This window comes from Ctenopharyngodon idella, chromosome 7, assembly GCF_019924925.1.
Source record: "Ctenopharyngodon idella isolate HZGC_01 chromosome 7, HZGC01, whole genome shotgun sequence".
Lineage (NCBI taxonomy): Eukaryota > Metazoa > Chordata > Actinopteri > Cypriniformes > Xenocyprididae > Ctenopharyngodon > Ctenopharyngodon idella.
Genome location: NC_067226.1, coordinates 50,279,844 through 50,293,399, shown reverse-complemented (window position 1 = coordinate 50,293,399; position 13,556 = coordinate 50,279,844). Strand labels below are relative to the sequence as shown.

Below are 13,556 nucleotides of genomic sequence, written 5' to 3'. Positions count from 1 at the left end.
CTTCCCTCACTGTGCTAAAGTTGTGACAGTTCATACATTATATATTGTATATACATTTTGGCCTACAGGGCTTGATCACTATCAACACCTTTGAGCCTTTCAAATGGCCCTTGTAGCAAGAGAGAGGGGGTTGAAACAGTAAAGCAAATGTCTTTGTTCATTTTAAAATATCCTTTAGATATTTTCAGTCTTACACTGCAATAAAACTAATAGATGAATAAGACTGGATGAAATATGAAATATGACTAGAACAAAAACACTCACTGTTTATCCTGTTTCACGTCAGAGATGTAAATATTGTCCAGACTGAACGTCTGCATGTGATGTGGAGATAAGAAAATGAGTGATGAGGATGTGTTTACGTGCAAATGTGTTCATATGTTATAAACATGAAAAAAGGTAAACAGCAGGAATATGAAACAACTCAAAATAATTAAAATAAATGTAATTCTCATCAAAAAAATCATTCTAAAAATAAAAAAAATATTAACAATGTTTTATATCTGCATTCCAGCCAATCACAATCAAGTATTTAGAGGAAATAAGACTGAAACAGCAGCAGCAGAAGATGATGTTATTATTTCAGTGGGATAATGAGAGTCCAACAACCTTTACTAACATTATAAATGAACTTCAGGGGAATGAAAGCACGATATGAGCACTTTAATGTCTTTATCTCGTCTCTGTTGTGAATGTCTCCTCCTCAACACCAGGGGTCTCTGCTCTCAGAAGAGGGAAAAGAAGAAAGACCATGAGAGCAGAAAAACGTTTCTCCCTCTTTGTCACCAGCACCAGATAAAAAGTGAGAAACACAAACATACATGATATTTTAATTAAGGTCCATATTCATATAGACTGACACTGACTGACACAGACGTCAAGATGCAAATAAAGGGAAAAAGTTGGACAGATACACAAATATAGAGGAAATGAATATGATATAGGGGTTTTCAGAGTAATAAACAAATGATGTGATGATGAATGAGGGATGAGAGCAGATATAATGATCACACTGTTTAAAGCTGCAGACAGAAACATCAGACTCAGGACAGAAACACACGACCTCTAAAGTAAGAACAACTCACATGTTCATTCTTCAAACACAACTAGACTTTTGTTAATATTGTCTGAATGATTATGAATTTTTTTATTTATTTTTTTAAATTACATGATCATGTTTTATTTCAAGATGAATATGGGATTATCAGAGTTTTTCAATGTGTTTCTTCCTCAGAAATGGAGCAAACTCTATATTTCATTCTTCTTCTCATTGGTGAGTGTGTTTGTTGTTTTATTTATGGTTTATAGTTTCATCAGGTTTGACTCTGTTATGAAAAGCATTAAATCAAACCCTCTCTTTCACAGCTCTCTGCTCCGTATCTGAATGTGTTCAGAGTCAGTATCACTTTATAAACGTGACGAAGACCTGGACTGAAGCTCAGAGATACTGCAGAGAGAATTACACAGATCTGGCCACCGTTGACAACATGAACGACATGATTGAGCTGAACAAGAGTGTGATTGATGGACATGTCTGGATTGGGCTGCAGAAGACGGGTGTTGATAAATGGCAGTGGTCTTCAGGTGATCCTGCGCTCTATCTGAACTGGGCTCCTGGACAACCTGATAGCGGAGCTGAGTGTGTTATGATGAGAAATGGACAATGGCATGATGGGTCATGTAGTAACAGCCTGACTTTCATCTGCAGTTCATCTAACAACAGTAAGTTCAGCTCCCTGAATTGACAACAAACATTAATTTATGGAAAGATACTCTGTATACTGTACAACATTTTAATGCAATACTAAATTCTGATACTTTTTAATGTAGTCACAAATACATATTTGTCAACTTTCAACTTCTGTGTAGAAAATAAACCGATATTGAAGGAATGTTGATCTTTTGTTGTTGATAACTGTGGGAATCTGACATTAGAGAGTGTAGAGAATTTACAGCATAATTACATAAAATGCAAAAATATCAAACCATTGTTTTGACTAACATAAATGGAATTAATGAATGGATAAAATTTCAATATGCAACAGACAACCTGTCACATCTTGATATTTATGAACAAAACTCTTCAATTATTGTCTTAATACACGTCAGTGTGATTTTATTGTGTTCACTTTTTTAAAATAAATAAATAAATAAACAAAAAATAATAATAAATGTATTTTTATTTTGAAGATTGTAATTCTCAAAAGTAACTTTTTTTAAGTAGATGTTTGAAACAAAAAAAAAAACATTTTACACATGAATTTGTGATCATTAGTTACAGAGTATGTGATAAACCATCTGAATGTCTTGAGCTGTGAGATTTCCATTATGAAAAGAATAAACGGAAATATATTGTCACATATTTTCAATATATGAAAACCGACAGTTCCTTATGTGTTATTCAATATATATTACCACAATATAGTATTCTGTATATTTTTCAATATATTTAAACCATTTAATATGTTGATCATAAATATATGGGAATATATTTTATTTCCATAAGGGATTGATTTATTCATTCATCTTTCAGGATCTCAACACAAACCTGTAAAAACATCATTCTAAGATGAACTTTAAATGAACTCACATTGTCCATTACAACTTAAAATCAATCAGACTAGAAACAAGACAAACACTAACATTAATATTAATATTGCAACAATATTTATTTGTCTATATTATTAGTCTAAAATCCAACATTTTGAATGAACTTTTTACTGACATATTTCTAAGGACTAGTTCACAAATATATTCAGCTGCAGTGAAACATCTTCATCTGTTTGATGTTTCTCTCATTCAGATCTTTGTGTCTGAATCAAGTATTAAAATGTTTAAGGAAACATAATGAAGAAATATAAAGTTTCAATAAAATGATCACAAATGATACTTAATGTTTTATCAGCAAAATCATCATGAATATATTGTGAATATTTAATATATCATCAGCTGTAGAAACAGTCTTTGAATGACACGTGTTTCTGATGTTTCCACTGCTGCTCTTATTCACATCCAAACCATAAAGCAGCATAAGAATAATGAACAAACTGATTCATGAATCTGTTTCCATTTGTTTTTCTTAAAGCGAACACAGGACTCGTCTTTGTCAATCAGACGAAGAATTGGAGAGACGCTCAGAGTTACTGCAGACAGAATCACATTGATCTGGTCAGTGTGAGGAACCAGAATGAGAGTCAACAGCTTCAGAAGTTCATCAATGATAGTCTCATATCTGGTGATGTCTGGATCGGTCTGTTCAGAGACTCATGGCAGTGGTCAGATCAGAGTAACTCCTCATTCAGATACTGGAATACTGGTGAACCTAATAATGCTGGAGGAAATCAAAACTGTGCACAGATTTATCCGAACGCTCAGGGACAATGGGATGACATCTCTTGCGACAACCAGTTTCCTTTTGTGTGTCATGAAGGTGAGCAGATCCTCACAAAACACACACAATCCATCCATCACCTCCAGATATCTTAAAGTTCACACTACATGTCTGACATGACAAATTCCTCCAGAGTGTTTGTTCTGCATGTTGTTTTTGATCAGTCTCTCTCTAGTTTCTGCTTGTGGTTTGTTTTGTGTCCAGATAAACTGATTCTGATCAAAGAGAATCTGACGTGGTCTGAAGCTCTGAGATACTGCAGACAGAATCATACGGATCTGGTCTCGGTTCATTCAGAAGAGATTCAGCGTGAGGTGATGAATGTGGTTAAACAGGCGTCTACTGAGGCGGTGTGGTTGGGTTTACGTCACTCCTGCACTGTGGGCCTCTGGTTCTGGGTGAGCGGACAGACCGTGTGCTATCAGAACTGGGCTCCAGGGAACAGCACAGGAGAGGAAGAGTGTGAGCGTACAGTGAGATCTGGAGCAGTTCAGTCTGGAGGAGATCAGCGCTGGATCAGCCGTCCTGAGACTCACAAACTCAACTTCATCTGCAGCAGATATGAAGAGTGAATGGATACACATACATTTCATGTAAGATAACAAATGCTCGTGTGTTCACTTCCTTTAACTTCAGTTTCATTCATCACTTGGTTTGTTGTGAATCATTCAGCACGTGTATCAAACTGCTAAAGTCACGTGATTTCAGTAAACAAGGCTTTTTTGAAACATTTCAACATTTTAATGGTTTGCCACTATGATCTCTGTGAACCCATGAACCTGTGTCTGTGTGGTTATACAATAAAATAAAAGAGACTTACACAGTAGGGTATCATGTAAGTCTAAATAAACAGTTTCAAATATTGAAGTTTGTTGTTCAGTTGTTAATTGTTAAGAGCCTCGACGTCCAGAACTGCTGTTTGCTTTCACAAACTCTTTCTGTCTCGTTTTGTGTTATTTACTAACTTCAGAGTTAATCGAATTTTGTGAGGGGTCAAAGGGCATCATATACTCATCATTATACTGTATGTTTATACTGTTTTCTTTCTATTTTGTCATGATATAATTCATGTAACTGAAGATGGTGTGAGTTTTTTAAATTCCTCATTTGTGTTTTAAGGATCTCTGTATGCTGTTGTGGCTACTTCTCTCTCTTATATTGAGTTTCATGTGTTAATCATGACTTTATATTAGAAATGACTGGATGAATGTGAATCAATGAGAACATTATGTGCCTCAGCTAAATGAAATATTGTTCATTCATGAAGGAGTGAAGGTTGGGTATAAAATATCTAATTCTTTTGTGCTAAACATAAAAGAACGTGTCAACAACAGCAGCTCAAATAAACTCATGTACAACCAGCAATCTGATCTCTTGACTGTTTCCCAACATCAGAACATCATTATATCACAAAATCCAACATGGTTTAAATCATATTTCAAACATTTTGAGGATACATAAGCTGTGTCTCAATTCAGATACTGCATCCTTCGAAGGTTGTATTCAAAGAACGAATGCGTCACAGCGGCGTGACGAAGGCTTTCCTATTTCAAAGGCTTCTTCGAATACGGCCTATAAATGAAAAGTCCTTCTTTCCCCGGGCCGTGAAGGACAGAACGAGTGGATGCTTCACAGCCCAGCCTATCCCAAGATTCACTGCACACCGGTGACGACTGGATTCTTTCAAAGAAAACTACAGGTTGTGCTTCAGTGGTGACCGATGATTTACATTTAAATGTAAGTCTTGTGTTTTAATTAGCTTAAATAGCTAGCCATAAATGTTAGAAGACCAATGGCCTAAATATGTCATTAAAACAATTGTCATAAGTTTCAAGGTATTACAGATCTGTAGTTCTGCACTTGATTAGCTGCATTTGTTAAAGGCAAAACTTGCTCCTACATTTGGTTTTGTTTTAGGGAGAAAAGAGCAGATGCTCAGTTTAAACTGAGGGTAAAAATAATGATTTATTCACTGAGGCCAGAAATTCAGCCAGTGTGTCTTGAAGATAAAGGCTACAATCCTTTTATAATATCTTCATTTAACCATCTTGTAAATGAGTTAAATTAACCCTCACCCTTTACAAAGATCTCCACAATAAATCAACCAATAGACGATGTGATACTCTTTCACTTTGTTGTGTTTTTGCTGTCATGCAAGTTTTGTCAGATCATGTTTAAACCAATGTTGGGCATCCAACTATATGATTTCTGGTGTTTGTGCTGTTGTGTCTAATCTTCATAAGCTGGCATTCCTTTGTAAACAAGCGTTTAGTTTTTCTCTTGTTTTAGGATAATTCTGGGGGGAAAATGTCCTGCTATTTACAGTATACACTCACAGATATCAACAATCAGCATATGAATCTCAACAATGGTGACATGCTTCATGCCAGCACACAAAACTCATTCAGATTCCCAGCATGCATTGTGGCACAAATAAATGATGCAGCTGAATTCTTTTGCTATTTATTTCTGAATATTTTTGATTGTCACCACAGTTGAGGTTTGTATGATGAGTGTTGATGTATAAGTGTGTCTCAACATTTACACAAAAGGTTGTGTCAGTGGCTGAATTTGTTTATTTCTTTTTTCAATAATGTTTCAACTCCATCATTAATTAAATCAATCATGAAACTAGAGAAATAATATATAAAAAAACATATATACAATATCTCACAGAAGTGAGTGCACCCCTCACATTTTTGTAAATATTTGATTATATCTTTTCATGTGACAACACTGAAGAAATGACACTTTGCTACAATGTAAAGTAGTGAGTGTACAGCTTGTATAACAGTGTAAATTTGCTGTCCCCTCAAAATAACTCGACACACAGCCATTAATGTCTAAACCGCTGGCCACAAAAGTGAGTACACCCCTAAGTGAAAATGTCCAAATTATTCATCAAAGAATCCTGAAAAAGTATCACAGGTTATAAAATAATATTAAGCAGCACAACTGTTTCCAACATTGATAATAAATCATCATATTACAATGATTTCTGAAGGATCATGTGACACTGAAGACTGGAGTAATGATGCTGACAATTCAGCTTTGATCACAGAAATAAATAATATTTTAAAGTATATTAAAATAGAAAACCATCATTTTAAATTGTAATAATATTTCACAATATTATTGTTTTTTCTGTATTTATTATTAAATAAATGCAGCCTTAATGAGCATAAGAGATTTCGTTCAAAAACATTAAAAATAGTAATGTTTCCAAACTTTTGACTGGTAGTGTATATATATATATATATATATATATATATATATATATATATATATATATATATATGCAATATATGCACTTCATAAGACCTGATCTGAACGAAATCATTAATGTAACCCTTCTATCACTTCTTAGGAGGGTTATTAGGCTTTATATCAATGCACCAGTTCAGCTAGAATCTGGACGTACACTTGCGTTCAACGTTTGTGTCTTTAATGTGGATTCCCTGTCGGCGTCTTTGGTTTGGAGAAGGGTGTTTCTTGGGTTCTTTGATTCGCTGCAGGTCTTTTCGGGTCCGGATTGATGTCGTGGGAAGCCAATCATGTTCTGGTGTGCTGGAGGATGAATGGAGTCTCCCTCGTGGCTGAAGTCTGACGTTTTGAGGCGGCAAAGACTGTAGAGCCGTTGATTAAACTTTGAGGCAAAACTTGACTTAGAACATGAGGCTCTCATGGAAAAGAAAGGAAGCTAAGTAAAAGAAAGAAAAGTAAGTGAGACGAGAGTAGTTAGATGGCTTGAATGAAGCTGTTTGTTCTTAACCCAAATCTGATCTTTGTCATCATTGTCTTCTCATCTGTCTGATTCTTTGTTCGTGTCCTGAATTTATAAACTGAGGTGTTTGTCCAACCTCTTTGAGGAGTTCTAACCAATTAGGTATCGTCTTTGTTTCAGAGGTGGCTTTTCTCCTCCTCTCACCATAAATTACATGTTATCTGTGGTCTCTTAACTTTCCTCTTAGCAGAGAGTACAGTTTAGAGTGATTTCTCTAAAGATAATACGATACATTTTACACAGATTTCATTCATGCCATCCTTTGAGTTATTAGAAATCAGTCACACACATAGTAAACAACACACTCTTTCAATCAACCATTCAAAACTTAGAACTTTTTTTCCACCGCTCACCAATCACAGCGCACCGACTCTCAAGAGTACTGATCACCCGCACCTGCACCTCATCAGCACCGCAATCACCACAGCTTAAAACACACACACTCACACACAGTCTTCGTCCGGTCTCGTATGCATTAAGACTTACCTGTATGCTTACCTCAAGGACTCCTACCAAACTACTTACCTGTCTCCAGCGTCTCCTGTTCTCCTCGTGTTCATCGTCTCTAACGTCAAGTTTCTCCAGCGTCTTCCAAGTTTCCCCGCTTCTACAATCAACAAGGACAGTATCACTTCTCTGCACTCTCTACTTCATTAATTACTTCACGTTATATTCACCTGCACTGCTGTTTCACTCTTGCTGGTATCAATAAACATCCCTGCTTGTTATACCTGCCTCCGTCCCTTCTGTGTTGTAACACATACAATCATTTTACAAAAATTACATTTTATAAATTACACTTCTACAAATTTAAAATTACCATTTCATTTTCTCCAATCTGACAAAGAACTCCCCCCACTGACCAAATTTCAGAAAACATTTCAATATCACATACCAATTTATAATATGCATACTCTCTCTTAATTCTAGCAGCTATCATTCCTTTCAGAACCATCTCTGCATTAATTGATTCCATACCCAACATTTTATTTTTTCTCGTTTTCCATATAGCCATCTTAGCTGACCCCAACAAAAAATTCAATAAACATTTTTTCCTCCTTTCGTGAAAATTGTACATTGGACCACTTATAAAGTTCTGATAAGACAAATTTTCTCTGAACTTTATAAAACACTGTGTTAAAAAATTAAACAGTCCCTTAAAAAAATAAAACACTGCCTGATTTAGGTGTGCCACGTGTCAGTTCGTAGCTATAGCCCCGAACATTAATCTCCACTGTAAGTCTGCTGTATGCTTTTCAATAGGGAATTTATACAAAGACTTCCAGCATGCCTTAAAGTTTGTCCCAAAAACTTCTGACCACCTCCAAGTCTTCACTCCTCTTAACACAGTCTGATGAGTAACTTTCACACATGTCATATAGAGCTCCTTCTTCTTAATTTCTTGAAAACTTCCCAACTCAGGGTACTCAAAAGATAAAAAACTGAAGATCCAGGAATCTCATTCTCCTCTTGTACAGCAGCTGATAATTTAATGGGTGGAAAAGTATACTCCCCATTCCAATCCTGAGACGGAGCCTCTCTACATGCACCAGGTAGAGCTGCCCACACTTCCTCTATTATTTTTCTCAGAAGGCGAAGAGATCTCAGTCCAGTAGCACTCTGCAATGACTCAGCTGTTTTCCAGCCATCACCACTTCTCAAATCCCCCAACTTGACATACCCCGCCTTCACAAACCAGCTTTTCACTGATTTAGAGGACAAAATCTTTGTTCTTATTAATGGATTATGGAACAACGGTTCCCCCAGTATCCAGTCCTCAGGATTTGAAATGTCTCTGTGTATAAAAAATGTCATTTTCCATGCTGTTATCATTGACTTATAAAAAGGTGTTAACTCCTTCAGATCCACTTCATCAATTTCCAGTAAAAAAAAAGCTGTTTATCATAGAATAAACCAGATGTTTTCCGTAGAAGAGCACAAGCAACATTAATCCACCCAACATTCTCTTCGTACAACAGTCTCTGTGCTGCTTGTAACCGAAAGGCATTTATACGGCTTCGTACATCTATTAGGCTTTGCCCTCCTTCATTCACTGGTAAATAAAGTGCAGGCCCAGGAATCCATTTTTGACCAGACCAGAAGAAGTCCACCAATTTCCTCTGAATATCCTTAATACTTTCATCTGTTGGCTCTAGTACATTCAGTCTGTGCCATAACATAGAGGCAGTCAGATTATTTATAATTAAAGCTCTGCCTCTATAAGATAATTCGGGTAATAGCCAATTCCATTTAGACAACTTGGCAACAACCTTTTCAAGCAGACCCTCACAGTTCTTTTCTTTATATTTATCAGAGCCCAGAAACACCCCCAACACTTTCAAACCTTCCCTTCCCCATTTCAATCCTTCAGGAAGTTGAGGTAGCCCCTTATCAACCCAAGAACCCACAACAAACCCTTCACACTTTGCCCAGTTTACTTTTGCTGAAGAACATTTCCCATAAAGGTTTACATTTTTACAAAGTACCTGAACATCATTTGGAGTAGTAATAAAAATAGTTACATCATCTGCATAAGCAGAGATGGAATACCTTTGTCTTGAAATATCACCAGGTATCATTAAACCTTTTAACTCAGTTCTCAGCCTACATAGTAAAGGTTCTATAACTAAACTATAAAGTTGCCCTGATAAAGGACATCCCTGACGTATACCTCTTTTAACAGGGATTGTACAACTCAGGCCACCTCCTATCTTAAGCATAACTGAAGTATCTTAATAAAGTATTTTCATCCAAGAAATCACATTCTCCCCAAATCCAAAAGCTTTTAAAACATTAAAAAGGTATTCATGACCTACCCGGTCAAAAGCTTTCTCTTGGTCAATAGATAAAAAAACCCACATCAAGATTATTTCTAATAGACATATCAATCATGTCTCTCATAAGAAACAAATTGTTCATTATTGTACGCCCAGGAATACAGTAAGTTTGTTCTCTTTCTACCACAACATGCAAAAATTGTTTAATCTGTTGGCTAAACACTTAGACAGTATTTTATAGTCTGAACACATTAAAGACACTGGCCGCCAATTCTTCAACATCCCTAGGTCTCCATTTTTTGGCAAAAGTGACAACACAGCTCTCTGACAGGTTTTTAGTAAACAGCCTCTTTCAAAACATTCACAAAACACATCATACAAATCATTTCCTAAAACACCCCAAAAGGCTTTATAAAATTCCGATGGTAACCCATCAACTCCTGGTGACTTTCCTGTAGAAAGCTGTTGCACGGCATTTGAAAGTTCATCAAAAGAAATCATTTTGTCCAGTTCCTCTTTTTCCTCATGCCTTAATTTAGGAAGGTCCCTTAAGAACTGGTCCATAGATCCAACATCACAGTCTATATTACCAAACAGTTCTTTGTAAAATTCAATTCCAATCATTCTCATTTCTATTGGATCTGAAGTAATTGATCCATTTTTCTTTTAAGATGCAGCATACATTTCTTTTGTGCTTCTTTCTGTTCAAGTCCAAGAAAATAAGCAGTTGGAGCATCCATTTCTTTAACTGAAGACATTCTAGCTCTAACTAGTGCACCTTTAACTCTTTGTTCCAACAATGACTTCAGCTCCATTTTTTCTTTTTTACAATATTCATTGAACCATTGTTATCAACATCAGTCATTCTTTTTTCCATTTCATTAATCTCAATCTCTAAATTGTTCACCGTTCTCTTCACTACAGCAGTAACATTATAAGAAAATTGTTGGCAAAAAACTTTGATCTGTGCTTTTCCCACTTCCCACCATTGAGTCAGATTTTCAAAATTAATTTTTCTCTGTCTCCAAATTTCCCAAAAAAAAAAAAAAAAAAATCTCTCAAAAAAAATCCTTGTCTTGCAACAACTTTACATTGAAATGCCAATAAAATGTAGATCTTGACCCTTTTACAATATTATAATCTAAAGTCACCATATGATGGTCTGAAAAGCCATTCGGTAAGATATAAGTATTAACAACTCTATTCATTTCTGATTTACTTATATACAACCTGTCCAATCTTGCTCCTGTCATAACAGAATCTAATATCTTTATCCAGGTATATTGCTTTACAAACTTATTCCTACTTCTCCACACATCCTCTAAATTAAAAATTTTTTGTGACATCAAATAATAACTTACTAGATTTTGAGTGAGGCTCCTCACCATTCCTATCTAGTATAAAATTAGTTGTGCAATTCCAATCACCTCCTACTACAACACAATAATTACCATCATCATATTGCTTTATTGCATCATTTAACTTCTGGAATGTTATTTCACGATGTAATCCTATATTCGGAGCGTATACATTAATGAAAAGAAATTTAACACTTTTAATTTCTGCTATAACTAATAAAACTCTACCTTTCTCTATCTCTATTGTTGTCACAATTTTTAAAGCCAAAGATTTCGAGAAGAGAATTGCAACACCCATACTAAAATTTGTTCCATGGCTTAATTTACACTCCCCTTCCCACCATCTACACCACTCCACTTCATTATTTCTATCAGAATGTGTTTCTTGTAAGAAAATTATTTTAACATCATTTAATTTAATAAATTCAGAAATCATTGCTCTTTTAACCCTATCTCTTCCCCCATTTATGTTTAAGGATCCTACTCTTACAACCTCCATAAAAATATTCCAAAAGAGGGAAAAGAAAGACAGAAATAGAAGAAGAAATAGAGACACCCTTAGTGAATTACACATCATTATCCAGTTTAGTTAAACTTCCTTTTCTTTGGGGTTTTCCCCTTTCTTATTTTCGTGACAAACTTTTTCAAACGGAACCTCTTCCTCTTACTTAGTTTATCTTCTCCTACTCTTTTCATCCAGTATAAAACAGAACATTCAAATTTCTTACTGTCAGCGAAGTAATCCTTCACTTCTGCTACTTTCCCAAAAGTTTCATCCAAAAAAACATCTATTTCTTCCAAAGAATAAACCTGTTCACATCCCACCTGAGATAAATCTGACACATCCGATATATCTGACAATGCATCATCCTCACTTTCCTCCCTTCTTCCCTTATCCACCATTTCTCCAGATTGATTATCCTCCAAAATCACTATCCCTGCACCACTTGACTGATCTCCATCAACTAACATCACTTCTTCACCACTTTCCACCTTTCCTTTTTGCTCTTTTTTCTTAGTTTCTGTCCTCACCTTCTCTTCAACCATCTGTATCTCACCATTAATATCCTCTACTACCTTCGACACTTCAGTACCATTAGTCTCACCCTCAATACCGACACTACCTTGATCCTTTTCATTCTCCTTATTTTGATCCTCAGTTTCCACTCCTTCTTTCACGATAATTTCCTCCACACTACCATTCAAATCCTTACTCTGACCGGTCTCATTTACAACTTCTTCCCTATGTGGGCAAGACAATCTTACATGTCCTACAGAACTGCATTCAAAACAGCGCAATTCCCCAGTGTTTGCGTACAACATGTACGATTTTCCTTCGTACACGCAACGAAAGGACACGTTTAAAGTTGGAGCGTTCAAAAACATAAACACCTGCCGTCTGAAGGACAACACGTGCTTCAAAGACTCATGTTTACATCCAAGCGGCACCATCTTAATTCCACTCGCAAATTTTCCATACCTAGATAGCTCACGCTGTATATCTTCATCAGGAATGAATGGCGGCACATTCGAAATTATTACCTTTACAGTTGGAGATACTAAAGGTTGAACAATAACAAAAGCTCCACTTACCACAATGCCGCTCTCTACCGACCGATTCACCATTTGTTCCTCCTTCAAAAAAAACCACCACGGCCTTATTCATCTGGGATGCTGAAATTATGTTTTCATGTCCACTTGCTCAGCAACATCCAGCAACACGTCCTCAACTGTTTAATGATATTTATATTTAATGATAGCTTTTAGATCTCAATTGTGTTCAAAAATAAGAAAGAAAGAAAAAAGAAAAGTCCATAAACTTTCCCCCTCACCGTGACACCTCTCCCACTTCAAACCGGAAGGAGAGAGAGAGAGAGAGTGAGTGAGAGAGAGAGAGAGAGAGAGAGAGAGAGAGAGAGAGCCCAAGAAAAGAAGCAGAGAATAAAAAAGCCCCAGAGCAACAGTTACAATCTTCTTTTATCCCTTCCTTGACCATGCGACTGAAACCCAAATATAAGACATTCAAACTGACCAATCAGGAAATTAAAACTTCCCTCACTGTGCTAAAGTTGTGACAGTTCATACATTATATATTGTATATACATTTTGGCCTACAGGGCTTGATCACTATCAACACCTTTGAGCCTTTCAAATGGCCCTTGTAGCAAGAGAGAGGGGGTTGAAACAGTAAAGCAAATGTCTTTGTTCATTTTAAAATATCCTTTAGATATTTTCAGTCTTACACT

General features: G+C 35.9%; 1 protein-coding gene across 1 annotated transcript in view; it reads left to right on the top strand.

The window, feature by feature from the left end:
- LOC127516584 (C-type mannose receptor 2-like) overlaps nt 1–13,556 on the top strand; it is a 34,358-nt gene that overhangs the window by 13,050 nt on the left and 7,752 nt on the right. The gene's annotated exons all lie outside the window — the stretch shown is intronic.